Source organism: Pantherophis guttatus, chromosome 1 (genome assembly GCF_059756535.1).
Source record: "Pantherophis guttatus breed Tessera chromosome 1, ASM5975653v1, whole genome shotgun sequence".
Classification (NCBI taxonomy): domain Eukaryota; kingdom Metazoa; phylum Chordata; class Lepidosauria; order Squamata; family Colubridae; genus Pantherophis; species Pantherophis guttatus.
In genome coordinates this window covers 289,668,448-289,688,352 of record NC_142063.1, presented here as the reverse complement: position 1 = coordinate 289,688,352, position 19,905 = coordinate 289,668,448, and the positions used below count along the sequence as shown (strand labels likewise).

The 19,905-nt window shown below is 36.9% G+C and overlaps 1 protein-coding gene across 6 annotated transcripts in view; it reads left to right on the top strand.

Moving 5' to 3' along the window:
• The window catches only part of LRFN2 (leucine rich repeat and fibronectin type III domain containing 2), a 325,117-nt gene that overhangs the window by 154,679 nt on the left and 150,533 nt on the right, over nt 1–19,905 (top strand). For 2 of the 6 annotated variants that reach the window (XM_087883103.1, XM_087883105.1), the window contains one exon: nt 14,973–15,062. The exons of the other annotated variants lie outside the window; for them this stretch is intronic. The gene's annotated coding sequence lies outside the window, so the exon portion shown is untranslated. Of the gene's footprint in view, nt 1–14,972; nt 15,063–19,905 lie in introns of those variants that run through there. 6 annotated transcript variants of the gene reach the window in all.

Genomic DNA, 19,905 nt, shown 5'->3' with positions numbered 1-19,905 from the left:
CAAAAGAGATATAGTCTGAGATGATAGGGAGTGATAGTTCTGTTCTCTGCTGTACTGGTCAGATCAGAATGTACCTGGAATACTATGCCCTCTTGTGCCCTTTTCTGTGCCACAATTCCAGAAAGATGCTTATAAACTAGAAAGAGTATAGAGAACAGTGCACCTGTCTCATTCATGTTGGCAGCACTGTTTAAGGCACTTCTGGGTTGAAAGAATTAGCCAGTTGCATCATTGTTGCCAGGAGGTCACCCAGGGGGACTCCTTTCATGTCCCTATCAAGAAGCTGGAGAGAATGACTGGAGCTCAACCTGCCACACAGCAGCACTCAGGTCTTGAATGTGAGCTTGCTAACCTCCAACCCAGGGTCCTAACTGGGCTCCTTAGAACAGTGCTGAAAATGCTTTAAAAGCCTTGGTGGATAAATCCTATGAAGAACAGTTAAAGGAACTGGGTATGTTTAGCCTAAAGAAGAGAATGTTAAGAGGAAGCATGGTAGCCATCTTCAGATACCTGAAGAGCTATCACAAGGAAGAGGCTATAGAGTTGTTCTCCATAGTTCCATAGGTTCCCATTTAAAATCATATAAAGCATGCTATTATATTACCACATTTGCCCTTAGCATAGTTATACATAAAATTATTCCTGTGTGCAACACCTTCGGTTCTCAAGATTGGACAGTTCTCAATTTTGTCCAAAATGATATAAAATCTTCTGCTCCATCAAGGGGGGTTGGACTATAAGACCTCTGAGATCCCTTCCAACCCTATGATTCTATGTTATACTCCAGCCAAAAAAAGAATAAACGAACTGTGTAATAGCCCTCTCCCTCATAAATAAAACTAGTTATTTCATTGGAGTTATGGTGGGACAATAAATAAATATTTCAATTATAATATAGTTTTTAAATTTTACATGCTACCTATCTACCTAGGCAAAGCAGGGACAGTGTCAAAATCTTTGTTGTCTAAGCAAACACATAGCCAGCCTGCAGAACAAAGTCCAGAATGAATGGTTTTCACTTGCACAAGCTTCTTCTCCCACCTGTTGCATATGACATCCAAGTTTTGAAACATAGAAACTTCTGTGCTGCTGTTATGTCTCGAAGGGAGGGCCATCTTCTGGCCTAGAGTGCAATCGTTTTTTTTATAGCCAGGGTACTGATGCTGGCTAATGCTTTTAGTGATTGCCGGTGAAGCTACTTGATTGGGAAGAAGCCAACCCAAAAGAGCTGAAAAAGTTATCTTTCCTTGAAATAACAAATTAGAGGGATATCTAGTATTGTGTATGGCTGTCCCAGGACCCAACCTTGCAGAATGACATCTACTTCTAGGTCAACGTTTCACTTAATATTGATTCCCAGCCAGAAATTAGCAGATCGTGGCAAATTTGTGCCATTTCGAAAGCTACCATTAGAGGCAGATTTGCATTCTAATTGTATTAGATTGTTCAAATATCCATATCTTGTAAAAAAATAATAATAACATAGCTAAATTATCTTTTACAATGGTCCTTAATATTGACAAATTTAGTTGAATTACAACAGTATGGGCTTTTCAAAACATGGAGTCTCCTTTCCTGGCACTTCCCTGAATAACTGCGTGGTCACAAACCCCTTGAAATGTTAGGAAAAGAAGTGCAGCTCCCACCTACCCACTAAACAGTTACTTTCTATTTCCCCCCATCCCATTGAAAAAGCAAATGCTTGCCAGACTTCATTCTATCACAACTGTCCACCCAGGGATTCACCGTCATTGTATTCCTAATTTTATTTCCAGTAGGATCCGCGATGGAATTTTTTGAAATTCCTATTATGTCTCTGTCTCTCCTAACTTCAGTATGGAGAACAAACTGCAGCTAAATCTTATACTGTATGTTGTTCTCCTTGTGCCAAGCTGTGTAAGTAGCTCTTGTGGATAGAGCTGCAAAGCAGAGCTAGGAACCCATCTGAGTATCATTTTGCTCATTTTTCAGGATGTATTTAATGACAGCCTCCCTACACTTGGGAGGCCGTGATGCATGTTTTCCAGCTTTCTTCTCACAAACATGCGATTGAGCCAGTCTTTCTGAGAGTGTATTTCTCACCTAGACTGTACACCATCCATGGAACAAAGCTCATTTAAGAAATCCCCTTCTGCTATTATCCTCATCCTTCCCAATCTATCCCTGGTGTCATCCAATCAGATCCTCATTCCAGAAGGGGATATCATTGATTCTGTTGGAACCTGATCTACAGGGTTGAAAGGGAGCTGCTAAGCCCAGGTGTAATTTCTGTACACAGGCAACGAGTAATAAATTCTCCCTGCTTCATCCCTGCGCGTGGCTTGCTGAATGCTCCATAGCAAATGTTTTCTCCCAAAGACTATATTTGCATTTTATTCATGACTCTATCAGGATTAATTTCAGTGTTTCATGTTGCCTGTAAATCCTCATGCAATATGAATGAAGCAGCAGCTGCTGCAAGCTGGCAGCTTGGGCATTCGAAGGGCATATCGTGCCTGAATCCACTTACTTTAGATGCTTTCAAATCTGCTCTTTTTTTTCCCCCTTCCTGCACATGAACCACAAACTAAAGCAGGGAGGATTAAAAGGAATAACTGTTTGAGGGAGTAAACTGAAGGGAGGTGAGTCATTTAACCTTTGCCGCTTAAATGTCTGATGAAATGCAGATAATTATCATTCAGATTTGAAAAAGGTAATGTAAACATTGTAAGGTTTTCATGACTGGTAACTCCGGAAAAAGATCACATTTATCCAAGATTTGATTTACTAACATGGAACTCTCAAAGAAGCATCCGCAGCAGCTACTGCATGATAAACTGTATGCTGGTCCTGTATTCCAACTTATCAGATGCTTGCTACATCCTTTTTTTAACCATCCTAGATGGAGAGCAAAATGGTTGTTGATAGATTGTGGTATCATCAGAAGGTACATTTTATATTCAATTTGTATGCTATTGCCAGGTACAAAGCTTAATTAGATCTTGAACTACCATCTCCCCTCCCACCTTATCAGATCCCACACTTATGTTTTGATAGACTCAAACACCCAGCTTGGTCTCATGATACATCGTAGTTCTGTGTGTAAAAATTACAAATTTGATGTATTTGATGAATGGACAAACTGCAAACAAGTCATACTCCCAAGTTGTGTATGTGCAGAGAGACACCAGCTTCCATATTAGTTGACGTATAAGGCCTTTATACTACTAATAATAGGAAATAGTGATTGGTTATACTAGATAATATTCTTGCCAAAGTAGATCATTGCCAGGGAATCATTTTGGTGGCATAATAAATCTCTGTTGGGTTGTAAAACCTTAGTTCTAGATGGAACTTTTGCATAATAGAAAATTGTAGAGGTTCATCATGCACTGGGTAATAAATAAGTATGTCTCCTATTCAGAAATAAACACATCCCAATTCAATGGGATTTATTGCCAAGAATAGATGAAATTAAAGACTCAGTTACTTATTCTGAGCGGCCATTTATTACATCTTTATAAAATATATTACATGATAAGTGCAATAGATTTTGCTGCCACATTTCTAGATCTGCATCTTGGTCTCAGTTGTTTAAATTCTGCATTTAATTTCAGTATTTCAGTAAAACTGTTGATTTTTTCTTCCACTTTGTTTTTTTTTCTTTCACTTTGTTAAATGGCTTATTGCAAATGGTTCACCAAGGTTCACTTTCTTAATATAAATATTGTTTGTTGTCCCATATCATAACATTGATGCAATAAAATTGAGCCCATCAACCAATGGAGCATGAAGTGGAGCCCCCTGACAGTAAATTCATCTGTTGCTGATCATGTCTTACTGGGGACCCTGAAATGCACTTAATCATGGCATTGATTTAGATGATGAATTCTACTTCATTATGGGAAGTGAAAAATTAACCACATTGATGAACATTAAAAAAAAAACAACTCCAGGTGCAAATATGTTCGTGTCACGCTCCGATGATGAAAAGAGGATGGTTCTATGAATAAGATGTAGAATGTATTGGATTACAGTCCCCATGAAGCCACTTACCCGTTTAGTGATTACAGGAGTTGTAGTCCCAAAATCTAGAGAGCTCCAGGCTGCATATTTCTGATTTAAATAAAAAATATTGAAGTTTCCAGGTCTCATACTTCCCATGTGACCTTAAGTATCCTTTAATACATTCACTACTTTATTCCATGTGAGCTCCATGCTCATGCTGTTTATTTGTACTTCATTTTTCTTTTGTTAGTCGGACATCTTCCAAAAGGGTAGGAATTAACCTTCAGTCCCGCTAAGTTCTCAACGTTATGGTTCTATGATGCTGTTTGCCATCTCCTGATTAGAATAGAACATGCTATCACTTCAAAGGTTAATGACCTCTTATGCCTTGTTCTTGGCCAGATGACATCTCTTCTACTACCCACTCATTCTTTGAACTGATGGTAGTTAATTATCACTCTGTGAAACTGCTTAACTCTGCAGGAACACTATTTGGATGAAGCAATAGCAATAGCAGCTGATTGAGGGCAGGTGTATTTTGAAGGAAAGAAGTTTGCCAGATCAGGCAATAAATATGAATGGCAAGGTAGAACTGGAGTGTTTCAGAATAAAGGGTGATCATTATGCCATGTGCGTAAGGCATAGAAAACCACTCTTAGCCTTAAATATAAAGGGCCATGGGGGAACAAAGTGTTTTATTTTTTAAGAATAGATCTCTTGTGAAATAGAGCTCTTGGAAGCCCTTTGAAAATGGGCTAGAATTTGAGTCAACTGTTATTTCCTGCTCACAAGCCTACCTATGATAAATATATTTTATAGTCAAAAGTTTTAGAAATTTTGGCAGGCATCTGATTGACCATCGCATGGAAAAGATGCTGGAATAGATAGACTTTTGGTCAAATCCAAATGAATTGTACTAAAACAATTGGACTGTAATTGTCAGTGGCTCTCCAGATGTTCAGACAAAAGACTTCCCAAGCTCTATGTAGAGATGCTATGTCAGGGCTGTCAAACTCGTGGCCCATGGGCTGGATGCGTCATGCATTGGCCCTGCCCATGTCCAGTTTAGCGAAAGGGGGGGAAGAAATCGTGATACATCACGTGACGCTGCTGTGATGCTGCGAGTTTGACACCCCTATGTTAGGTTAGTCTTGAGAAGTCACAGATGAAGATTAGATGATTGTCACTGAGCCACAGCTCTATTCCCTTGATGTTCTTTTCCATCTATTTTTTCAGATTCTGGAAAATTTCCAACATAACAGTTCTGCAGTTCAAAATCTCACCGGCTCAAGGTTTACTCAGCCTACAATCCTTCTGAGGTCAGTAAAATGAGGACCCAGATTGTTGGGATCAATATGCTGACTCTGTAAACTGCTTAGAGAGGGCTGTAAAAGCACTATGAAGCAGTATATAAGTCTAAGTGCTATTGCTATTGTTGTAGCTATAATTAAATACAGAAAAAGAAAGATGATTTTTCTTTGTACTTCCAAGGGGTATCATCCTATTTGTACCAACAACAAACTGCAGCAGTAAGCTATGATCTCTGCTAAAGGAGCCAACACTACTTTTTCACCAAAGTTAAACTGGATTTTAGAAGGTTGGTATGGAATATTTTCACCGAAGGCTTCTCCTGGCAACCCATACTGAGCTGTCAAGAATATCATAAAATATCCAGCCAAAGTTCAGTTCTTCATTTACTTACATCCAGTAGACAAAATCTTTTCAGACTAAACTTTTACTACTCTCACCAAAATATACTGCTCAAAAAAACAAAGGGAACACAAGCAGAAGACATCCGAGATCTGAATGAATGAAATAGCCTTATTAAATACTTTGTTCTTTACATACAGTAGTTTATACACTGCTCAAACAACTAAAGGGAACACAAAACTATGTATGCAATGAACAAAGTATTTAATAAGGCTATTTCATTCATTCAGATCTCGGATATCTTCTGCTTGTGTTCCCTTTATTTTTTTTGAGCAGTGTATATATTACAGGAAATTCTACAGAGTGACTATGCTAACTCTCTTCCTCTGTACCCTAATCAGATCTGAATCAGAATCAGAATCAAGTTGGAAGGGACTTTGGAGGTCTTCTAGTCCAACCCCCTGCTCAAGCAGGAGAACCTATACCATTTCAGACAGGTGTCAAACTGGTGGCCCCCGGACTGGATGCATCACGCACAGGCCATGCCCACCCCAGCTCTGTGAAGGGAAAAAACCATTGTGAAACATTACCTGATGGTAACATGATGCCTCGAGTTTGACACCCTTGATCTACTAGGACTCCAAGGTCCCTCTAACGCTTAGGTGTTCTCTAAGTTAAGTACAATGCAAGCAAAACCTTGGCAAATCAGTCATGAGCTATTCAAACTCTTAGTGTACGCTCCATTGCCTTTCTAGAGAGGTAAATGCTGGTCATATTGAGCATAATAAATTGAGATTAAATATGTTTATATTTTAGATTGATGGTAATAACAATGCCCTTTAGCTACAATCTTTGGGTTTGTATTTCTATGGATTATTTATTTTTTATAATTTTTCTAAGGCTATCCAACTCCATAATGATTCTTGGTAGCACATAATATTATAAACAGCCAGGAACAATATAACAAATAAAATCATGAATATTTGGTAAGGGAAATAATATATATACAAAATCACCTAACACAAAACATTTCTATGACAGGCTTTCCATTTGCTCTAGACCTAGGCATAAAGGAAGAGCCAGTTTCATCAGGCCTATTTAAGTGAGGTTAGCATAGAGGCCATATGGGTCCTTTCAAAATATATATGTAAAGCTCACCAATTAGAATACTTAATATATTATTTACATTTATGCTTCTATGTTGCCCAGTTACAATATGACCTGCATTGGATTTCAGTGTGTTTCGGGAAAGGGTCAAGATAAGCAATGGAAATGGCTACCAATTGCAGCATTTGAAAGCATTGCATCTGGCAGAGATTATATCTTCTTTCACTTTTTGTGCATTGTTTCAGGCGTTCACTGCATTCCACTTCTCCTCTTCAATTAGGAACTGACAGTAGTTTCAGATTCTTCTAGCAAATTGGCTCTATAAGAAACTCTGAAAATAAAACCTAGGAAAAAGGACATCTTGTAACATGTCTGAATTCTGCTTTGGGACTGCTTAGATGAAAATTTGAGAAGCATCCTAAACTGGCAAAAAGCATCCTTTGGCTTTATGTCTTGGTTGTTTTATGCCTGTGTCATGTCTGCAACCATCTTCAGGCAAATGTTCCTGATTTTTCACTCCATTCTTTGTTCTTAGTCCAGAACAGTGCCATTTGGGTTGTTCTGGACCTTCCACTTTGTTCTAAGATCTCACAGCAATGTGAGATCTTCACTGGTTCCTTATTTGAGCTAGAATTGAAACTACTGGGCCTTATGTTTAGAGATCTGAATCCACAACTGCCCTGGTATCTTTCTATCTCCCTACAATCCTGTTTAATCCTTGGTCCTCACATTCCTCTGAAGAGGGCCTTCTTTCCATTCCATTATTTCCATTCATCAACTCTAGGTCAGGATCTTACGACCCTAAAACTCTGGAATAATTCTTTTTTGCTTTGTGAGAGTTGGATGGTCTTAAAAGGGGCTTAAAAATATGTTTTCCTCCTCCTTGAGTTAGTGTAGGGCCTGGTTATCCTATCCTAATTTCATTCATCCTGACAGTCCCTAGGTCAATGCCAAGTTAATTTGAATTATTGATATATACATATTCAATCATATTGCAGGGTATTTGTTTTAAAAGATACGCATTTGATATATATTTTCATTAAATACCATATTGTGTGAACGGACAACATTATTAGATGAGGTCATGCCTGCTAGAGAACGTGACTTCCTGAGAAAGCCCAAACTAAGGTAACTCAGTAGGTGGCACTCCTCTCTTAAGAGAGAGTGTAAATCTAATTTTGGACCTGCAGATTTTTGTAGTGAAAACTGCAGGAAAATATAGCATTTTCAGTGAAAGATTGTTGTTTTCCTTACACTATTCTATTTTTAAAATCAAATTAGCTGAAATAAAATAAATTAAAGTAAAACTTTACATGACTAATGCCAGAGGGACTGTGGAAAGCAGCCCCCAAATAACTGTAAGGCACCAATCCCTGAGGTAGCAAATTGTTAAATGTTTTATAAATAAAATTAAGAAGTCCCTTGCATATTCATTTAACATTATGAAATATTGCCCAACAGTGCCCCTAAAATCTTCACACATCATTTTACATTACTGAAGATACCTAGCAGGCTGCTGTATCCATTTGTTCTGAAGCATGTCTCTTTCTAAAGAACTGTGAAACTGTTGAACAGTTTGTTTTCCAGAGGATAATATTCCAGTCTTATCATTAGGCACACAATGAATTGTTCCTGCAACTCATTTTTGCTGGCAATGTATTTTTATTGTGTCAGAATGCTCCATGTACCTTCTAATTGGTGTAAAATGAAAAATCAGTTGGCTTGCAAGGTAGTCTTTACAAAAGAATCCTAGCTTGGATAGAAGATTTTGAGCATATTTACAGTAAATTTTGGTTTGGGCTACAATTACAGTGTAAAACATAGTACACTAGCCAGAGTCACTTTTTTGTGAGATAGATGGCCATGCAAATCTGGCACATAAGTAAATAATAGTAATAGAATTATTTATTGGCCAAATGTGGTTGGACATACAAGGAATTTGTCTCCAGTGCATAAGCTCTTAGTGTACACACAAACAAAGTGATAAATCATAGATCATAAATCATAATATACAGCAACAATTGATAAATCATAGTATACCAATAGGAGAAGGTAGTAGGAAAGATGAGAGGTAAGAAGATGAGAAGAATGAGAAGATGACAATGATAATAACAATATAGCCTACTACATGGGTAAATATCTTTGGGCAGAAGACAGTGCTACGGAAGTTAGCTATTGAGCAGAGTGATGGCATAGGGAAGAAACTATCTTTGTGTCTAGTTTTTTTGGCATGCAATGCCCCTATAGCAATGTATTTTTTAAAAAAGTTTTTTATTAGTAGTTCAAAATTAAAAACATTGGACATAGATATGACATCACTGGTCCCAAGCATCTTCCAACACTTTAAGTTAATACATAATATACTAATGATAATATAATAATATATTCCTTACACCTTATACATTATTTAAACATAGTATAATAATAGTAATTTATATGTTATTCCTATACAATTATACATATCTATACCTACATATACCTAGCTATACAATTCACATGCATATTTATCTATAATAGCGTATATAATTCTAGTCTAACACTACACATTTGTCTCGGCTAGCCTCCTTTTATCTAACCATTCATAGAATTTTGCCCAGATTTTATTGTATAATGTTTCGCTTTTATCCTTGAGTTCCAAGGTGAGTCTATCCATTTCTGCACAGTTGAAAATTTTTAGTAGTATTTCCACTTCAGTTGGGTATCTTTCTCTTTCCACTTCTGCACAAAGGATATCCATGCCGCTGTAAGTATATGCAGTAGTAGATAATTTATGTCTTTCTTGTATTTGCCCTCTGTCATTCCCAAAAGGAAAAGTTCCAGTTTGACTTCTATGTTTATTAACATAATTTCTTCCAACCAAACTCTTTATCAGATTCTAATATTTCTTTGCCTTTGGGCATTTCCACCACATATGATAGAGGTTCCCCAGAGCCACCTCGCACTTCCAACATGCTGAAGAATTTCCCTTATTGATTTGTGCTAATCTTGTGGGGGGGAGGTGCCATCTATAAAACATCTTATATAAATTTTCCTTATATGAAGTTGCTAATGTAATTTTTAATTTTTTTCCCAGAGAGTCTACCAATTGTCCAAATCAATACTATGCCCAAAATATTTACTCCAAATTATTATCGTTTCTTTGACTTGTTCCTCAATCATGTCTTGTTCTAATAAATAGCAATATAATTTACTTATGGTCTTTCCCTCCCTGCTTAATAAAATCTTATCTAATTGTGATAATTCTTGCTTTATACCCCATTCCTTTTTGTCTTTGCTAAATTTAGATTGTATTTGAAGGTATGCCCACCATTCCAATTCAATTCCTTCTTCCTTTAAAATGTTTCTCGCTTTCAATTCTCCTCTCTCATTCAGAATATCTTTATAGGTGACAACCCACCCCCTAATTTAGTAAAATTTAGATGAGTATACATTTCCAAAGTTGACACCCAGTTGGGAATTTCCATATAATTATTTCTTTTTGTCTTAATCCAGACATCTAATAGAGCCCTCCTGATATAATACCTCTGGAAATACTGATGGACTTTATGCTTTTCCTCCCATAAAATAGCATGCCATCCTGTTTGTAAATCATGGCCTTCTAAAGCCAATAGTCTTGTATTTTTGAGATTCATCCACTCATTTATCCATACCAAAGCTGCTGGCTGATAATATTTTCCCCAATCTGGCAAACCGAATCCCCCTCTTTCTCTAGCATCTTGTAATAACTTTAATCTAATTCTCGATTTTTTCCTTGCCAGATGAATTTTGAAATATGTCTATCCAAATTAGTAAAAAAATCTTTTTTGAGCCGAATTGGTATGCACTGGAATAGAAAAAACATTTTTGGTAGGGCATTCATCTTAATGGTGGCTATCCTGCATATTAAAGCTGTAATTTTCCCCATTTTTTCAAATCAGACCTAATTTGTGCCATTAATTTATCATAATTATCTTCTTTGACTGTGATGCATCTTGCAGTCAATTGACTTCCTACATATCTGTTTTTTCATAGTCTGAATATTTATCTTTCCCTCCAATTCTTTTTTTTTTTTTTTTTTGCTCTTCAGTCATATTTTTGACTATCATTTTCATTTTTTCCTTATTATTTTTAGGCCCGCTACTTCCCCATATTCCTCCAGTACTTCCATCAGCCTAACACCAGATTGTACAGGCTCTTCGATAATAAAGACAAGATCGTCTGCAAATGCCTGTACTTTAAAAATTTATTTTCTTATTTTTAAACCTTTGATCTGTACATCTTCTCGAATTGTTCTAATTAAAGTCTCTAATGATAAAATAAACAATAATGGAGATAGTGGACAACCTTATCTTGTCCCTTTTTGGATTGCCCTATAGCGATGTCTTGAGGGAGAAGTTGACATAGTTTATGTCCAGGATGTGAGTGGATATTTTCTCAACCCTCTTTCTGCAAAATGTCAAATTTCAACAAAATGTGTCAAATACTTTCCTCAACACTATCAGAGAATACTCTACTGGTAATCCTTGATTTACAATCAGTTGCTAACAACAATTTTTATTTATGATAGCCATGGAACAGGTGCTTTATGATCTGTAAATCACCCCCTGGCCATCATAAATGGTTTTCCCCCATAGTCATGTGACCACGTCAGGTGCTTGGCAACCAGTGGTGGTGTTCTGCAGTCATGTGATCACAATTTTCCAGTAAAAGCCACCCATTTGAATGAATGGATTCACATTTATAACTGCTGGATTCATTTAACTATTGCAGTGTCTGCTTGATGACTGCTGTGTCTGTTTAACAAGTGCCATAAAAAGGTTATAAAATCACTTCCAGTGATATGGGTGACTTGATTTCTGACTGACATGCTATGGTTTCTTTACAAGTTTTCTATCCTAAAGAAAGCATTAGATGAAAGGAAGGCCAAGATAGTTCCATCACCCAGCCCTCTACTCATATGCTCCACCATATGCAAGAATTATTGCTACAAAAATTAGTGTAAGAGAAAATGCTTGAAAATGAATTCTCTGTGTGTGCATAAAGAAAAAAGTATTTGTGAAGAAAGTGGTCAGAGACAGCAAGGAACACTTAAAATTCTAGAAAGCAGGCAAAATTCAGATCTCTTTGAATGGAAACAAAAAAAATATTGAAGTAGATGAAAAGGGCTAAATGAATAGAACTAGAAATAAATGAGATGAAAATGTTTTGGTTGGAGCTATGAGTATTTCAGAGATTTGTACAGGAATTTTTGTCGAAGGATAGAACTGAAACTGAATGAATGCTGTAAGAGTTAATATCCACCATGAGTAACAATTGATGAAAAGAAAGTTGTAAATGCTATATTTGAGAAAAGTGGGGAGACTCTTAATGTTGGTGGGGTAACTGGAGAAATGTTCAAATATGAATGTGTCTTAATTAGGGTGTGATTGTACATCTTGCTCAACATTAATCTATTTCAGTTGTTTGTGGCAATGTTGTTTGTCCCCTTTTATGAGGAGAAAGTAAGTAAGACGTAGTAATAGTGAATGAAAAAACTACAGGTAATCTTTGATTTACAACCACAATTGAGCTCAACATTTCTGTTGCTAAGCAAAACATTTGTTAAGTGAATTTTGCCCCATTTTAAGACCTTTCTGGCCACAGTTGTTAAGTGAATCACTGCAGTTATTAAGTTAGTATCATGGTTGTTAAGTGAATCTGGCTTGTCCACTGACTTTGCTTGTAAGAAGGTCGCATAAGGTGATCACATCACCCCAGGACACTGCAACAATCATAAATATGAATATGAAGAAATATGAAAGTTCCAAGAGTCTGAATTTTGATCATGTGGGGATGCTGCAATGCATAAATCACTTTTTCAGTGCCGCTGTAACTTTGAATGGTCACTAAATGAACTGTTGTCAGTCAAGGACTACCTGTATAAGGAAATAGTTTATTCAATGTGCCTGGAAGTGTGTTTAGCAGAATTCAGATTGACAGTGTATGCATGTAACAAGAGTAAGAGTTTGGGAAGTGCAGCACACTAAATGCTTGGCATGGGGTGTGCAGAACAACTTCTTGCCGTTCAGCAGAGAAAAGTGTAAATGTGAAATAGAAAATTTATAGCACATGTTAATTTAAAAAAGGGATATGATAAAGTACATAGGATTGAATTATTGAATGTTCTGCAATATGGAGTTGTTTGCTGAATGCAGTAAAGAGTGGAAGCAAAGCTTGTGACTGTACATAAAATATCTTAATGGTTCTCTACTGACCAGGGAGTAACATAAGAACGTGAAGAAACATAGAATAGACTATACAACACAAAGAGACAGATGGCCTGCAAGTATATATATCAAAGACCAAAGTATTTGTATTTGGCTATGAACAGAGAATGAATGAATGAATGAATGAATGAATGAATGAATGAATGAATGAATGAACAGTTTACATAAACAGTGAAAAACTATAGCAAGTAGATGTCCCAAAGGTGCTTTTTTCAAGAGGCAACTGGACTTCCTTGTTTTTCTTTGGAGATGTTTAGTTTCTCATTCAAGAAGCTTCTTTAGCTCTGAAGAAGCTTCTTGGATGAGAAGCGAAATGTCTTCAAAAAAAAAAAAACACAAAGAAGTCCAGTTGTCTCTTGAAAAAACACCATGATCTGGATGATTAAGGATCTCCACAGACATATAACAAGTAGATGATTTTGTAGATCTTAGCAGAATGCTTCATAAAGATTGTAAAAATATTCCTACATAGAAATGGATGAAGACATATTAAAATATTAAATGCTGGTACAACGTTAGTAATCATATGTGGTCTGTTGTGAGCAATGAATGCTTGATAAAAGAAGTTGTGGATAATAGTTTCTGCCCTCTTTTTAGTATGGAAGTGGCAATTGGGTGAAAGTGGCTTAGATTCTTACAACATAGAAATTCCCCCTCCCACAAAAAAGATGGAGACCACATTCTAAATCCTAGGGCTATTCTTGCAGTCAAAAAAGAAATGTGATGGCCAAGACCAGCATTGATTTATATACTGGCATTCTAGAAGGCTACCAATCTTGGGCCAAGGAAAAAAGTTTTTGGCAGACAAACTCAGAAGAATGATTTAAAAGGCAACAGTTGGTGAATTTATAAATCATGTCATCCTAAACTCATAATGTTTTTATCCTCTCCATTCACATCAGAAGTTTAATCAAGAATAATGCTAGTCTATTTCATTGTTCTCATCAGAAGAACATTTAAGAATGAAATGAAACATTTTAGATTGGGTTTGTGGCCATCATCAGGCCGTTAAGTCAGTGCCAAGATCAGATTTTCAGATTGGGGCAGCAGTGAAATCCACTTACCTTCATTACTGGTTCAGGTGTGCTCCCTGAACCAGTACACAGTACACAAGTACACAAATGGTTAAAAAATGGGATGTAATGACATCCCGGCAGATGGGCAGAACCTCCAGCAGCCGGCACTACTGATTCGGCAAGCTGGATAAAATCGAGGGGGATTTCACCGCTGGATTAGGGTGAGGGGGAACCAAATTGCTAAAATCAAATTGATAGTCTTCTCCAAGCAACCTTAGGTTTTTATAGCTTTCTATGACACCAGATTCAATTTCCATTTTCCTCTAGGTAAAGTCTAGTGTCAGCTAACACCACCCCCTATGTACTCCTCACTGTAACATTTTCACTACTGTGTTCCACATCCATCCCATCAAAGATTCATGTTTCAGGCAGGAAATGTAGCTTGGAAAGACAGGTCTAAATTATCATGTTAATAAAGATGGATTAGAGACTTAAGAGACAAATTATTGAAACATTTTTTTACCAGGATGAACAGAGCTGTATTATTGTTTTTATCATACTGGTTGAGGTTGATGAGGATAAAGTTCTCTACTGCTATGACAAGCAATTTTATGCATTCTTTGTATATTGATAGCTTATAGATCCATTTTGCGATATACTGAATAGACATAAACATGCATTTTGCTTTGACTTGCAAAGGCTTTGCTTCTAATTTTAGCTCCAGTCAAGTGCCATTATAATATAAATTACCCGTTGTAAACAAAGGTAATCACTATAACATAGTTTCTTGTTTATTGCTAATATACGTGTGTGTGTGTGTATTCAATTATATTAAATTTTGATATAATTTATATTGATAATTTATAATGTATTCAACAAAAGTGAGCTTGGCAAATAGCAGTATTGCCAGATTTGTCAGGTCTTGGAAAAGCATGCAGTTAGTACATGGATCTGCAATGTTTTTCAGGGCCATAGATGGGGAAATTGAAAACATCCCAGAAAACAAATGCCAAAATACATCACTACTGCCTCCAAGAAAACTGCATGTGAGATCCAGGTAATTACTAAGAGTCATGCATGACTCAAGGGCACTTTTACTTTTACCAAAAATAAATTATTTTCTACCAGTAAACAACGAACCCACTGAGCACATCAGGAAGTGGTCACTTTAAATTTGCATTATGTTTCATTCCACTGATTCATATACACACAAAATGTTTCTCAAACTGAAATTGATTGAGAAGTTTTGGCTAAACTGTAACCACTGTTGTTGGACCTCAATAATAGCAGCTATATTTGTACATGTTAAATGTAATGAAATTTTGTGCTTCAGAATGTAAACTGATTGCTTATGGGACCTTAAGGGTCAGTAAGCAATTTGAATGCCCATGTACAACACCACAAAATATCTTGGGTGAGTTACAAAATCCAGAGTGGTAATCATTGAACACAGTTTATTGTGTATAAGAGATTTAATGACTTGTTTGATGAATGACAGACTTGACAAAAATGGCAAATCTTATCATATGCTAAATATGTTGCCTAGCTAAACATTGCAAACTAGGTGTGTAGCTCCCTCCCTTTGCAATTGCATTGCCTGTTTGAGACTCTTATTTGCAGTAGCAGCTATGCCAGTTTGTAAAGTATTTTAAGAATTAAGGTGTGTTCTGGATCATGGTATCTATCATAATTACATATTGTTCTTCAGTTAAAGGCAGAAAAACCTGGTTAACATACATTTGTGGTCATAATAATCTGTACTTAAATTCATACTGTATAGCTATTGTGAATCCATGCAGTCTAATGGGTTTATTTTTACAGGCCTGAAACATGTTGGTCTGTGTTTCTGCCATCTCATTTCCAGGTTTCTTTCTAAAAATTACACTTTGCTTCCTTTTTGGTAAGGATTGGATTGTACAAATTCCATACATTTCATTGGGTCATTATTTGTCTGGATTGAATTTCAGTTATTGATTACTCATCTTTGTGTCAGGTTTCGATGTCATCTCAAATAAATTGCACTCCCAAACAATTAATCTTTGCTGAAGTATTCCATTTATTGAGTACGACAGATCTGGCCCCGACTTAGTCGTAGCCGATACTAACCCTCTGACCCACAAACCCTTCCCTTTCCGTTCCCCAATTCTCATCTTCTCATTGGCCATCTTCCAAGTCAGTCTCCTCAGCTTCTGACTTCACCCCATAGGAATGTTCTCCCCGCACCACCTCATCTCTAGGGGATATTATCTACAAAGAAATAAGTAGGTGAAAAGTCAAGCTTCGTCTTTTTATGGCAGCATCAGAATGCTGACACTTTGTTTGGTAGTAACCTGGAAACACCAAATGTACAGATAGATAGATAGATAGATAGATAGATAGATAGATAGATAGATAGATAGATAGATAGATAGATAGATAGATGATTGATAGATGATTGATTAATAGATGATAGATAGATGATTAATAGAGAGATGGGAGAGAGAGAGAGAGAGAGAGAGAGAGACTCTATCTATCTATACTGTAGATAGATATAATGTATCATAGAGAACCTTGTATGATACTCATCTTTGTTTGGCAGTAACTTGGAAACACCAAATGTACTAAAAGATGATAAATTTAAGATAATTTCACAGCTTGATAAGGCTGATGTAGTCAAAGACATTTCTATAATCAATGAATCATTTACTTTTGGGGGTGTTTCTTTGTCATTCTCAGTTATCTAGTGAGTGTCAGTAATACTGTTTCTTGTTTTTTAGTCTTTGTAAAGCCAGTTTGAACATCTGTCATACCCCTTTCCATGATTTAATCTGCATTGAATGACCATTATTTTGCTAGCAAGCGAAAATTAATGATATTATAATGATATAGATATAGGCCTACATGGAGCTGAAAATGACCTGATTTCTCTTTTAGTGTGTCTATTAACTCTGAAATCTATGGAAACCAAATAGGATCAAGAATAGGAATCCAAAGCTAGTTTCACAAGGTTGATTAAATCCATATGAAATGTAGTAATCACACGAGCAAACTCAATATTATTACCATGAATGGAACCTGTAGCTAAATCTCATAAATACAAATAAACATATATTTTTGATGGTGTGTACAATGGAACTTAGGTATCACCCAATCTCCGAACGAAGAAATGTATTATTAAAAAGGGAGATAAAGATAGCAAAAGGGATATAAAGTATTTAGGTTCATTTGTTTCTGGAGGAAATACAAAATGGTAGTCATTATCCGTAAAGCATCCTATGTTAGATTTAGACTATATGAGAAAATATTTTTTTCCATATGCCCTCTCCACATGCATATATAAAAATATATTTTATTAGAAATCTCACTTCATAATCAAATATATTGAAATAATGAAAATAAAATTAATAAAATATGTTAGTGGTTATGGGAGCGACGTGGCGCTCCCATGTGACCCCCCTCCTGCGCGAGCTGCACTGGCACTGGCTCCCGGTGCGCTTCAAGGTTTTGGCTACCAGCTTTAGAGCGCTCCATGGCATTGGACCGGGATATTTACAAAACTGCCTTCTGCTACCAATAGCCTCTCACCGACCAGTACGCTCCCTAGAGAGGGGCTTTTCAGGGTGCCATCGGCCAAATAGTGTTGACTGGTGGCCCCCAGGGGGAGAGCCTTCTCTGTGGGGGCCCCTACGAGTTCCCCCCAGAGATACGGAGGATCCCGGACCTGCGCACGTTTCGTCGTGCTCTCAAAACTTTTTTATTTCAGCAGGCTGGCCTGGCCTAACTCTCCTCTTTTAAATTTTTAATTCGTGATTTTATAAATTGGGTGTTTTAATCTGTGTTTCGGCCAAAATATTTAATAATTTTAAGGGATTTTTTAATATTTGTATTATCTGTATTTTATCTTAGCTGTTCACCACCCTGAGTCCTTCGGGAGTAGGGCGGTATAGAAATTTGATTAATAATAATAATAATAATAATAATAATAATAATAATAATAATAATAATAATAGTCTGAAAAGATGCTACCAGGCTAGCCTTAATCTTTTGGCTATCATAGACTAACATGGTTCTCCTCTTATAAGGTCATCTGTGGGAATTTATGTGATCAACAGTTTACCAGTTTCTAAATGCTACCATATTTTCAATTGTTTTAAATATATTTTATTGGTGTTAATTCTGGTTTTAATATCTGTGGTACTATGTTTCATTCTTAATGCCAAGACAACTTACTAGTTGATGGTATAGCGAATTGATGATATTTTTGTACAAAATTGAAATATGTTAATTGTGACAGGTTTAGCAATAATGACTATTAATGGAATTTATTTCCCTTCATAAATTGAAGGGAAAATAGAAATAGAAAATAGAAATAGAAATGCAGTCATTTCTAAAATTCTAGGCAGCTCATAGTAAAAATATCTATGTATTTTGTGACTCCGACCCCCGAGCCTGTCTTATCGGAGGGAGAAGACTCCGAAGGTGAAGGAGAGGAGTTGGCCAGGCCTCCCTCTCCAGGACCCTCCTCTCTGGCAATGCTCAGGTGTCTCCCGAAGGAGAAGAGATTGGCCAGGAGCCAGGTATTTCTGAGTAGTCGCAGTCGGACAGTGACGGAGATAAGTCTTGGCTGGATCCACACCAGTGTCGGAGAGACAAGCGCACGCAGCAGAAAAGGAGGCGTGCCAGAGATTAAGCTGAGTCACTGGACCACACCCCACAGGGGGTAAAAGGGGGTGTGGTGGCCATTCAGGCTCTGTGATGGACAAAACTAAACAACTAGCGAGTCACATTGTATCTCTGAAACTACGTTATCTGCCTGCCTTGGATTTAATATGGACTGGACTTGACAATTCTTTGGCTTTGTGTATTTGTTTTGGTATTATCTGACGGAGGAGGAACACCTCCCTCTGTGAGTAAAGTTCTTGGCAAGCAGCTACTGGGTTGCTGCCAATCCTGTTACCGAAGGAATTTATTGTCTTCAAGTTTTATTTAACACCTGGCTGACTGTTTGTGTTCGTGTGTGAGATGGGGACAGAACAATGTAGTTCATCATAAAGTTATAAAACATTGAAATATAATATAAAAAGTAGCAATGAAAGCAATCTAATGCAGTGACAGCTCAATTAAAAATCAGCAGCTAATAAACAAGGGAGGAGGAGGATATCCGATACACTGAAAGTTTTCTTGCATCCTGAAGATTCTTAGTGAGGAATGAAATGGGTGCATCCCGAAAATAAGATCCACATCTGAGGCTTAATCATTGAAAAGGCTGCAGTATCCTAAACTATACTCGGATTAAAACAAGATCATTTTTAACAAGGCAGCAGAGTATGGAGCTCCTGTGTGCTTCTTCATCTGTATCCATGTACAAATTACTGAAGGACATTTTCTTCCTGATCTTCCATCATAAAATCTTCTGATGTGGACTTCTCTGAGATAGCCCATCAAATACAAGAACATCTTCTAAAAGTTCTCCAAACAGAAAGCTTGTTTTTTGAAAGTAAGATATATAGGTATCTTAATTGTATTTATATTGACTATTCTCAGGTCTATGGTAATGTCTTGGGATGCCCAAAGATGTCAGAAGGAGAACAGATGCATTGAGGAAGGAGAAAGTATAGCATGTACTTCCCTGACTTCATGCTACAGAATCACCTGAATTAGTCATTTAGGAACTGGGTATATGGATATACTGTATTATGCAGATAATTTCCTAGACATGTTTAAATGGTGGTTGTGCCCTGATCTGTCCCATCTTCCCTTCAGAGTCCTCCTGCTAATGTACCTGTGATTCTATCACACAATCACCACCTTCTTCTCTCCTTTCTCCACTTCTTCTCCCTCACTGACACTTATTTATTAAGCCCAGGTATGGTATTGAGTTTTCAATTTGATCTGGCTTTTCACTTTCACCTTCCTTCCAT